The 11,137-nt window shown below is 42.5% G+C and overlaps 1 protein-coding gene across 1 annotated transcript in view; it reads left to right on the top strand.

Moving 5' to 3' along the window:
* Positions 1 to 20: 20 nt before the first annotated feature.
* Positions 21 to 11,137, top strand: part of LOC106531877 (vasopressin V2 receptor) — a gene marked incomplete in the record, with an annotated part of 26,263 nt that continues 15,146 nt past the window's right edge. Inside the window, 1 exon segment of the mRNA XM_014027819.1 lies at positions 21 to 134.

An 11,137-nucleotide genomic window follows, 5' to 3' on the forward strand; every position in this document is an offset into this window, starting at 1 on the left:
CACACACACACACACACACACACACACACACACACATGCAGCAGACTCAGCATGGATGCAGTGAGTGTATGCAGCAGCAGATCAGGTTTTGCTGCGTCCTGCAGATGCTTCCCGGGACACTGAGGACAAGCAGAGTAAGTCTGACTCTCTTGTTTTTATCTGATCTTTAAACTGGATGTGTCTGATTCAGAGCAGGAAGATAAAAATCTGTAGAAGCTGTTGTTGCTGTGAAGGTTGAACAGGTTAGCATGTGAGAGTTTAAAGACCAACTGCATTATTTTAACCCAATAAATGTAAAGAAAAATACTCTCAAAACATCAGAATAATAGTGACTGACTTAAAGAAAACTAAGTAATAAACTAAAAACCCTGCTGTCGGATTTTTGGTTCAGAGACTTGGGTATGATGATGAGGTTTGTCTTCATGTTGTTTTCAAATCACGGTGGCTGAATAGAGCAGATAATTCTTCACTTTCCGGCTTAAAGTGGACATATTATGGATTTAAATCCTTATTCACATTTAAACCATTCAGTTGGGGTCTTTATAAAGAGGAACTGTAATGCTTTGGTCTGAATTCCTTATTGTAACTCTACAAACCCTTTTCTGAGGTGTGTTTAAGATCAACTCATTTTGAGGCTGTCTTTTCAAATCCAAACGACTTGCTTCGCACCCAGCCCCCTCCATTTTATGACTATATAGCTGCACAGAAACATTTTATTTACAAATAAAAGATGTGAACAAGAGAGGACTTGTCCATCCAGCCTTACACGTTGGAGTCAGAGTTTGACCCAGATTCTGAATCAGAACCAGAGGACAATGAAGACCATCAAATTGTAGTTGGTAAGTCCAGACTGTATTTAGGAGTTCTGTCATAAGTATTGTGACAAAATTGTTCAGACAACATATCTATGCAGCTCCAGGAGAGAATAAATTTAACGTTTCTGTCTCCTAGAGACTCCAGTATACAAAAAAATACGTTTAATGGTTAAAAAAGTTAATTTTGCAGATATGTCCCCTTTAAATATGTTTACCTAAAAATTTGTTACTCAGTTGAACTTTGTTTCCACTAAAAACACAAAAGAAAACTTTAAAATGATATTCTTTCAGTTTTGTACTTTATTCTTACCCTCTCCAGAATCACCACCTTTGCATGGTGGAGGGGTTTGAGTACCCTGATGAGCCTGGGGTTTATATTATCTAGAGCAGGGGTGTCAAACTCCTGTCCTCGAGGGCCGCTATCCTGCATGTTTTAGAGGTTTTCTTGCTCCAACACACCTGATTTTGATHGCTGGGTGATTAACAGGCTTCTGCCCAATTTGAAGAGTTAATTCAATCACTGAATCAGGTGTGTTGGAGCTGGAAAACCTCTAAAACATGCAGGATAGCGGCCCTCGAGGACTGGAGTTTGACACCCCTGATCTAGAGCATTAACTCATGGTAGGGTCTCCCGTTGCAAACAAACCTCAGACGAAGAGTCAGACTGAGTGACTAAAATCCCTTGATGGACAAACAACATATGCATCAGGAAAGCTCACCYAGAACAGGGAAACTGGGGCACCTACCTAGAGCCAGGTCTAAGAGGTTTGCCAGCAAGCACCTAGTGGTCGAGCCTTGGCTTCTAGGGCTCAGCCAGACCAAGCCTGAAAGAAAGACAGAGGAGGCCACCTCCATGTGGATCCATCACCTTTGAGGAGGACCGTCAAGGTCGGGGATGATGCAAGCCAGTTGTCCGGTTAGGGACAACTGGCTTGATATAGTTAGATATAGTTGGGCTCACTTCTACTCAAAGCCTGGGCTCTGGAATTCAACTCTCAGAGAAAGGCTGGACACTCTTCTACTCTGGAGTTACCCAGGGAGAGAGATGTCAGGTATGGGGATACTCACGAGCTCCCAGCTGTTACAATGAAAGAGAGGGCTGCTTCTCTGCAGTTTTTGGCTGCACAAAGGAAGGTTGTGTCTGTCAGGACTTTGTGCTTATGGACCAAACATCAGTTCAGATTATTTTTCCGGGAGCCTCTGGCTTGTTCCTGGAAGGGGTCTCATCTAAAGATTCTGTTGTACTACTGGGTGACTTCAGTGCTCATGTGAGAAATGACAGATTTCTGGAATAAGGTGATAGGGAGTAAAGGCCTCCCTGATTCGAACCTGAATGGTGTTCTGTTAGTGGACTTCAGTACTAGGCATGGGTTGTCCATAACAAATGCCATGTTTGAGCATAGGGTGGTCCATAAGTATGCTTGGTACCATTGCAAATGTGACTGTCAGGAGCTGGGATTATTAAGGTAATCGGTGCTTCTCGCTGGGGCAACCAAAGGACCTGCTGGTGATGGAGGTCGTCAAGCTGAAGAATGAGACCTTCAGGACTTGAATGACCCAAAGGACTCATGAAGCAGCTGATAGGTACAGAGTGGCAAAGATGGTCGCAGGTTGCAGATGCAAAAACTTGGGTGTGGTAGGAATTCAGGGAGCTCATGGAGAATAACTTGCGGTTGACCTTGAGGAGGTTCTGGCAAATAGTTCAGCGACTCAGAAAAGTAAAGCATTCAATGTCCCAGGCTGTACTTGGTTTGGGTGAGGAACTGCTGACCTAGACTGAGGATATCACTATGTGGTGGAAGGAGAACTTCAAGAATCTCCTTACTCTGTCCATTATGTATAATTATGAGGAGGCAGAGTCTGAAGACTCGGGGGAAGACGAGTCCATTACCATGTCAGTGGTCACTGAGGTAGTCAAAAAACTCCTTGTTGGCAGGGCACTAGGGGTGGAGGGGATTCACCCAGAGTTGCTGAAGGTTCTGGATGTTGTGGGACTGTCATGGTTGGCATGTCTCTTCAACATTGCATGGAGCACTGGGAATATTGTGGGATCCAAACTTCTCGACCTCTCCTGGGGTGAGATTTATAAAGGATTGCGTGGAAACCATACTAAAAATGAACGTACGGCCAAAAGGCGAAAATGGCGTACGCCAAAAAAAAATTCAGATTTTTAAATCCGTGCGTACGCACGTTTCTGCGCATCTTTCCTTTATAAATGACAGCCGCACGTCAGAGTTTGCGCACAAGGTCCGGCCTCAGGTTCTACCCTCTACACGCCCACACTCAACCATAAACAGTCAATGCAAAGTACCTCATGAATGTTAAGATGTATTTAAATCAGTCAGCTGATCAATGTCAAAAAAAGTGATTGGCCGACTCAGACTCGTGCTCCGTCATACGTCTGGAGGATGACAGGTGCTGACTGACAACTGCTCATGTGAACAGAATGTCTGTAATTGACAGATTTTCCCTGATTTTGCAGGTTTACAGATGTCAAGAGTAATCTAATGATTTTTATCAAAAACTCAGCTTCAAATTAATTTTCTCTGAGAGCCTGCAGGACGATAAAAACAATAAGYAAAATTAAATGTCAGATAAACTTAAAAATAATTTCACCACTCATCTCCCCATCCTCCCCCTCCTCTGTTATCTGCGGTAGAGCAAATTCGAACTTTAAAAAGCGTACCCATAGCGTGATGTCGTGCTGTTGAAATGTGTCTTGTCGGGGAGGGGTCTGTGGGTCAGGGTCGTGAGGAGGAGGAAAGAAATTAATGTGTTGCGTGAACTTTTATTTTAGATTTAAGTTCTTATTTCAAAGGTCCTTCTGGCTCAGCAGAAGACACATAAATATTACTGTTTAGAAAGCTGATTATAAAGTTGAATAAAAATCTAAGTCTGATTMTGAAGGTAAATTAAATCTCTGACAGTGATCATTACACAGTGTGGCTCTAATTCCTCACTTCACCATCTGTGTCGCAGTTTCCCATCTCCAAAATGAGCGTACGCATGGGTCAGAGCTGACATGAGGCACCGCACATTTTCACGTCAAGTTTGGATTTTATAAATCACAACCTTGGCGTGAAAAAATGGCGTACGCAAGTTTCTGGGCTCATATTGTGCGTACGCCAGTTTTATAAATCCGATCCCTGGAAAGTTTATTCCAGGGTATTGCGTTAGAAGGGAGGCTCCGATTGATCGTTAAACCTATTCAATTGGAACAACATGTCTTTAGTCCTGGGGTCGGATTTATAAAACTTGCGTACGCACAATGGGCCTCATGCAAGAACATGTTCGTATTCTTATCCTAAATTTCTCTGACTTTTGTTCGTATGAAGGGTTCGTACGAAGATGTCACGTCAGATTCAACAAACTCTTCTATCTTCAGGAAAAGTGTGTAAATGAGCTGCGTAGTTTCCACCTGTTCGTATCCAGCTGCTCGTGCACGCGAGAGGAGATTAGCATAATTACCACCCCAAAAACACTATATAAGGCTGTGTTTCCTACCTCAGATACAAGTGTCCATTCATGAAAATGACAGTGAAAACTAAAAAAATAAAAACTTTACGAGTTCAGAGATTGAAGTCCGTCTGTCAGAGATCCAGAAAATAAAACCTGTCTTTTTTAGCAGGTCAGCTGTGGAATAAAAAGAGCTGCTAAAAGTATAAACAACTGTGTTAAATCATTTTCATTTATTCAGAAGACACAGCGCTGCGCACTGTACACCCACCCCCCACCCCCCGCGCATGCTGCGCGGGCGCAGGTGGTCTCAGGTGGTCTCAGGTGGTCTCAGATGCGGGTTTGAAATAAGCATTTTAAAATGTTTTCAAAATAAGTCTGGCACTTTGGAGAAAATCCAGGACTTGATCATATATCCCCTCTGGCCTGGGAACGTCTCGGAGTCCCCCAGGACGAGCTGGAAGGTGTCGCTGGGGAGAGCGGGGTCTCTCTGCTGCTGCCACCGAGACCTGATCCCAGATAAGCRGCGGAAAACGGACGAATGGACAATTTATATTGTTAGTCTAAATTATTACATTTAAAATTATAACTCTAATTCAAGCAGAATAGCCTATTGTCAACATAATTATGGAGTGTGATTTATTTTCAACTCAAAATATCTTCAAACTAACGAAATATAAAGTTATTAGTGAAGAAAACCCRTCTGGATAACAGCAGACTGACTGCTGTAAAATATACGACAGGTCTGGACCACTTGTGAATTTTGTTCGTATCTGAAAAAATTCTTAGAATACGAAAACATTGGTGAATGCCACAAATTGTCCTAAATCACTCGTACGCACAACTTAAGAACAAATCTGTGCGTACGAAYGGTTCTTGCATGAGGCCCAATATGAGCCCAGAAACTTTCATACGCCACTTTTCATGCCAAGGTTGTGATTTATAAAATCCAAACTTGACGTGAAAATGTGCGGTGCCTCACGCCAGCTCTGACCCATGCGTACGCTCATTTTGGAGACGTGAAGCTGCGACACAGATGGTGAAGTGAGGAATTAGAGCCACACTGTGTAATGATCACTGTCAGAGATTTAATTTACCTTCATAATCAGACTTAGATTTTTATTCAACTTTATAATCAGCTTTCTAAACAGTAWTATTTATGYGTCTTCTGCTGAGCCAGAAGGACCTTTGAAATAARAACTTAAATCTWAAATAAAAGTTCACRCAACACATTAATTTCTTTCCTCCTCCTCACGACCCTGACCCACAGACCCCTCCCCGACAAGACACATTTCAACAGCACGACATCACGCTATGGGTACGCTTTTTAAAGTTCGTATTTGTCACGCGCGTGTGTTGCGGGGCTCTACCGCAGATAACAGAGGATGGGGAGAGGAGTGGTGAAATTATTTTTAAGTTTATCTGACATTTAATTTTATTTATTGTTTTTATCGTCCTGCAGGCTCTCAGAGAAAATTTATTTGAAGCTGAGTTTTTGATAAAAATCGTTAGATTACTCTTAACATCTGTAAACCTGCAAAATCAGGGAAAATCTGTCAGTTACAGACAATCTGTTCACGTGAGCAGCTGTCAGCACCTGTCATCCTCCAGACGCACGATGGAGCACGAGTCTGAGTCGGCCAATCACTTTTTTTGACATTGATCAGCTGACTGATTTAAATACAYCTTAACATTCATGAGATACTTTACATTGACTGTTTATGGTTGAGTGTGGGCGTGTAGAGGGTAGAACCTGAGGCGGGACCTTGTGCACAAACTCTGACGTGCGGCTGTCATTTATAAATGAAAGGTGCACTGAAATGTGCGTACGCACTGTTTTATAAATCTGAAAAAATTTTTGGCGTACGCCATTTTCRYCTTTTGGCCGTACGTTCACTTTTAGTATGGTTTCCACGCAATCCTTTATAAATCTGACCCCTGGTCCTGTTACAGTGGAACAGATCTTTACTTTTGTGGAGTTTCTAAGGGGGTTCATAGTCCTTAAAGGGATAAACGCAGAGTGAGTTCCAACTGTAGGGGGATCACACTTCTGAGCCTCCTTGGTAAGGTCTCTTTGGGGGTCCTGGAGAGGAGGGTCCGCCGGATAGTTGAATCTCGGATTCAGGAAGAGCAGTGTGGTTTTTGTCCTGGTCGTGGAACAGTGGACCAGCTCTACACCCTCAGCAGGGTCCAGGAGGGTGCATGGGAGTTCACCCAACAAGTTTACATGTGTTTTGTGGACTTGGAGAAGGCATTTGACYGTGTCCCTCAGGGACTCCTGTGGGTGGTACTCCGGGAGTATGGGGTACCAGGCCCATTGATATGGGCTGTTAGGTCCCTGTCTGATCGGGGCCAGAGCTTGGTCTGCATTGCCAGTAGTAAGTCAGACTTGTTTCCGGTGAGAGTTGGACTCCACCAAGGTTGCCCTTTGTCACTGATTCTGTTCATAACTTTTATGGATCCTTTTTGGTGACCTTAGGATCACAACTCTGCGTTTTGCAAATGATGTGGTCCTATTTGCTTCATCAGATCATGATCTCCAGCTCTCACTGGAGCGGTTTGCAGTCGAGTGTGAAGTGGCCGGGATGAGGATCAGTGCCTCCAAATCCAAGACCATGGTCTTGAGCCGGAAAACGGTAGCGTGCYKCCTCCRGGTCGGGGAGGAGGTCCTGCTCCTAGTGGAGGAGTTTAAGTATCTCGGGGTCTTGTTCATGAATGAGGGAAGAATGGAGCAGGAGATCGACAGGCAGATTGGTGCTGCGTCTGCAGTGATGTGGGCGCTGTACCGGTCTGTCATGGTGAAGCGAGAGCTGAGTCAGAAGGTGAAGCTCTTGATTTACCAGTCAGTCTGCGTTCCTACCCTCATCTATGGTCACGAACTTTGGGTAGTGACCGAAAGAACGAGATTGCGGATACAAGTGGCCGAAATTAGTTTCCTTCGCAGGGTGTCTGGGCTCTCCCTTAGAGATAGGGTGAGAAACTCAGTCATCTGGGAGGGACTCAGAGTAGAGCCGCTGCTCCTCCACATCGAGAGGAGCCAGTTGAGGTGGCTCGGGCATCTGGTTAGGACGCCTCCCTGGTGAGGTGTTCCTGGCATGTCCCACTGGGAAAAGGCCCAGAGGAAGACCCAGGACACGCTGGAGGGACTATGTTTCTCGGCTGGCCTGGGAACGTCTTGGGATTCCCCTGGATGAGCTGGTCCAAGTGGCTGGAGAGAGGGAAGTCTGGGTCTCTTTGCTTAGGCTGCTGCCCCTGCCCCGACCCCGGATAAAAGGCAGAAAACGGACGGACGAATATAGGTAACTCAGGAAATTTAACAAGGCTGCCCAAACTTCGCACCCCACTGTAATACTAAAGTAACATTTTAGAGAGGCTTGGTGAGCTGCAAAGGCTTTTCAGTAGTCTAGGGACAAAAAAAAATACCTTTTTTTTATTTGTGTCAATTGTTCCATTTTGTTTTCTCCTTATTTATTGTTACCTGTAAAACTGACACCATTGGTAAGATGCTATATCTGGTGTATACAAAGCGAAATCATTTCCTGCATGAGTGGGAGTGATAGACAGTGTATCCAGTTTAATATAGCGATGTGGTCAAACTATGACAGTATAGCAGCATTATTGATGGATACCAGTTAACAAGTTGCTTAATTATTGAAGCAAACAGCTACGGTGTGTTGAACTCAGGTCTGATGTAAAAGGCTTGACTATGGATGAACTTACRTCCACTGGGAGGTCGTCAGTTTTCATGCATGTGCCACTCTTAATCTGCATGGTTGTTGTTCCTCTTTGTCACTTTCAACAGAAAATAACCTGTGTTTATATCTGTCTTTAGTCTTTTTTGTACTTTAGGACTTTAGTTATTAATCTGGAGAAATATTCAGCAGCTAACCAATCTTTTCTTCTCTTTCACTGTAACGAAGAAGAATATTAGACTCTCTAAGACTCACGTGAAACAAAAAAATACTTCAAAATAATAAAAAAATAAAGATGCACTCTAAAATACTTGGGTTACTTCTCAGCATTGTTGGCTGTTTCATCGCGTGACAGTTTTCCCAATTAGTAATTGCCAATTAGGGGCTCCTGTGGGTTCTCGATGGTCTTTGACCCCTCTGCCAGGAACGATCACATGTGACTTCAGTGACCCTTTGACCACAGCGATTACAAAACAGAGCACAGGGACTTCACAGTGTGAGGAGAATCCCCATGCACAGGTCGCAGATCTGTATGTGTGTGTGTTTGATGTAAACTTGGCACCTCTTCTCTTTTTCACTGTAAATGTCTCACAAACAGACACGGCTTCAGCCTCTGTGAGCACATTTATTATAAAGCAAAAAGACGTGAAGTAAACAGGTTTTTATTTGCRGACATCGTTTAAGTGGATTTTAAACCAAATTAAATTGAGATATGCATCTATAGAGACTATAAAGAGTGTATGTTTTATGTTTTTATTGCTATAATTTGACTTTATTGAGAAAAAAATTAAATGCTAAAATGATGTAACTTTTCTACTGAGTTATACCAWTTAAACAACATATAATGTTAAATAATTGATTGCATAAATAATTACCCCGATGCGTGTGATATACATCTCCTTTAAATACAAAAAGTCCAAGAAAACATCTTTATATTTATGGAACTTAGCGTAAAACATGATTTTACCCATTTCATCACATAAKTGACAGATTTTCTTTTCAATTTGTCTCAGCTAAAGTGAAACAGGAAGTGACATCAAAGGGGAACTGTAAAGGAACTTTCTGGTCTTTGTTTATGAAAACAATGTTATTTGAACTCTGACTCCATCTCTCTGAGAATAATGTAAAAAACATCAGATTCTTTTCTCTGTTGTTAGTTTTTGTAGCAGCTCTGTTTACATGCAGACACTCCCCTTTGACATCACTTCCTGTTACTGAACATGAGGATATCTCAACAACTGTTCATCTCAGCGATGTGAAAATATTTTTTCATGTTATAAATGTTATCTTTCCAAAAATGTGTTCACATTAATTACAAACATTTGCTGTCACTTTAAAGTAACTGTCCTAATTCTTCTCAGAGAAAATATAATTGAAAAGTTAAAATCTGGATGGATAAAAGGATCTCTAAGAGCCTAAACATCCAGGAGTTCTGTTAAATCCATCATCAGGACACAGAAGGAATATGAGAACTTGTATAAACCTACCAGGAGCAGGAYGTCACACAYTGAGTGACAAGAAGGAGAATAGAGAGAGACCACCAACACACCTAAGACCACTCTGAAAGAGTTCCACACTTCAGCAGGTCAGATGTTAGAGACTGTAACAACAACTGTAGACCTGATTCTTCACCATGGTCAAGTGCTTCTCTGCATCCCTAGTTCACAATTTTTACCGTTTACCCAGCATTATCCAAGGTGGAGTACCAACTGCCCACCATAAAGGAYAAAGGTAATGGCATGTAATGAATTAGCAAATGTCTGTATGTGCTCGTTACAACTTGTGGCAAAAGCAGACAAAACAGACACATCATCTCCCCGCTATAGAAACTTAGAAAAAATACTTTGATTTCAAAATAATACAACTAAACTAGATACCGTAGCATATATGACCCCCACACATACACAAAGCACCAATGCACCATAACCTGCAAAAAAAAAAAAAGTTTGTGTCTGTTTAACCTGTTCTGGTATTTTTATGAGAAGTGATTTTGGAATGGTCATTACAAATAAAATATTTTAATGGAAAACAAAAACAAAGATCTGGGGCCTCAAGTATCAACAGCGCTYACGCACAAAAACCTTGTGTACGCCCTTTTCCACGCAAAACTCCGGATGTATCAAAACTGAAATGAATGTGGAAATGTGCGCAGCCCCACGTTAACTCCAGGGTTGGTGTACACACGTTTCTTTGGTTCTGGTTCCATTGGTGACACTTAGAGGTGATTCTGAGAAACTGTTCATGATGTGAAAATGATTATTGTTCACACCAGACACACATGATTAACAATTATTACATCCACATGATTAACAATTATTACATCCACATGATTAACAATTATTACATTCACATGGATGCAGTTAGATAAAGGACGTGCAAAGTTGTGCCAAAAATACATTTAACAGGAATGGATTCAGCCTTACTGGAGGATATAATAAATAGTGTAACACRCAGAGCTTTTATTTATAAACAGAATTTTGTGATCCACGATGACGAGTGGCTCATCAGCCGTTTTCAGGAATAATCCTTTTTCAGTTTGGCACTGCTGCGCTCTGGAGCGCAACACAGCGAGGATCCGGTGCACCGCACGTGCACGTGCAGATCAAACTGGGGTTCCACAGGAGCTTTCCAGGGGGAGATGGCAGACCCATCAGGACTGTCAATCCAGTCCACCCAAATCCGAATCATGACCAATGGAATCGTATCATCCATATGATTCTAAAGGCTGAGTTATGGTCGAGCTCTGGAGCGCACCCTCGCCGGCAGTGGAGGTGTTTTATAGCTACTTGGTCTTTACATTGTTGTAGCTTTCTCTAAAATGACACGTGGAAATACACTTTACAACTTGTGAAAATGCTGTAAGTAGGAGAGCAAAAGCTTGACAGACAAACAGACTGCGCACAAAGGCTGCAGCACTCGCGGCCTTTGTGGGGACTCTCCAATTTCACGTCATGTCACGAAAACTCTCTACTGAGGCGCAGAGACTCATTTCTTCATATCAGCTATGAAATAAACTAAGATCTATGTTCTACCAAACATCTGAGTTCCTTCTGTGTTTACAGTAATTATGGTAATAAACTCGTGTGCAAATTTAATGATTTCAGACTCAGAATGGATGGATGAGCCGATTGCACACCACACACACACACACACACACACACACACACACACACA

Source organism: Austrofundulus limnaeus, unplaced genomic scaffold (genome assembly GCF_001266775.1).
Source record: "Austrofundulus limnaeus strain Quisiro unplaced genomic scaffold, Austrofundulus_limnaeus-1.0 Scaffold687, whole genome shotgun sequence".
Classification (NCBI taxonomy): Eukaryota; Metazoa; Chordata; class Actinopteri; order Cyprinodontiformes; family Rivulidae; genus Austrofundulus; species Austrofundulus limnaeus.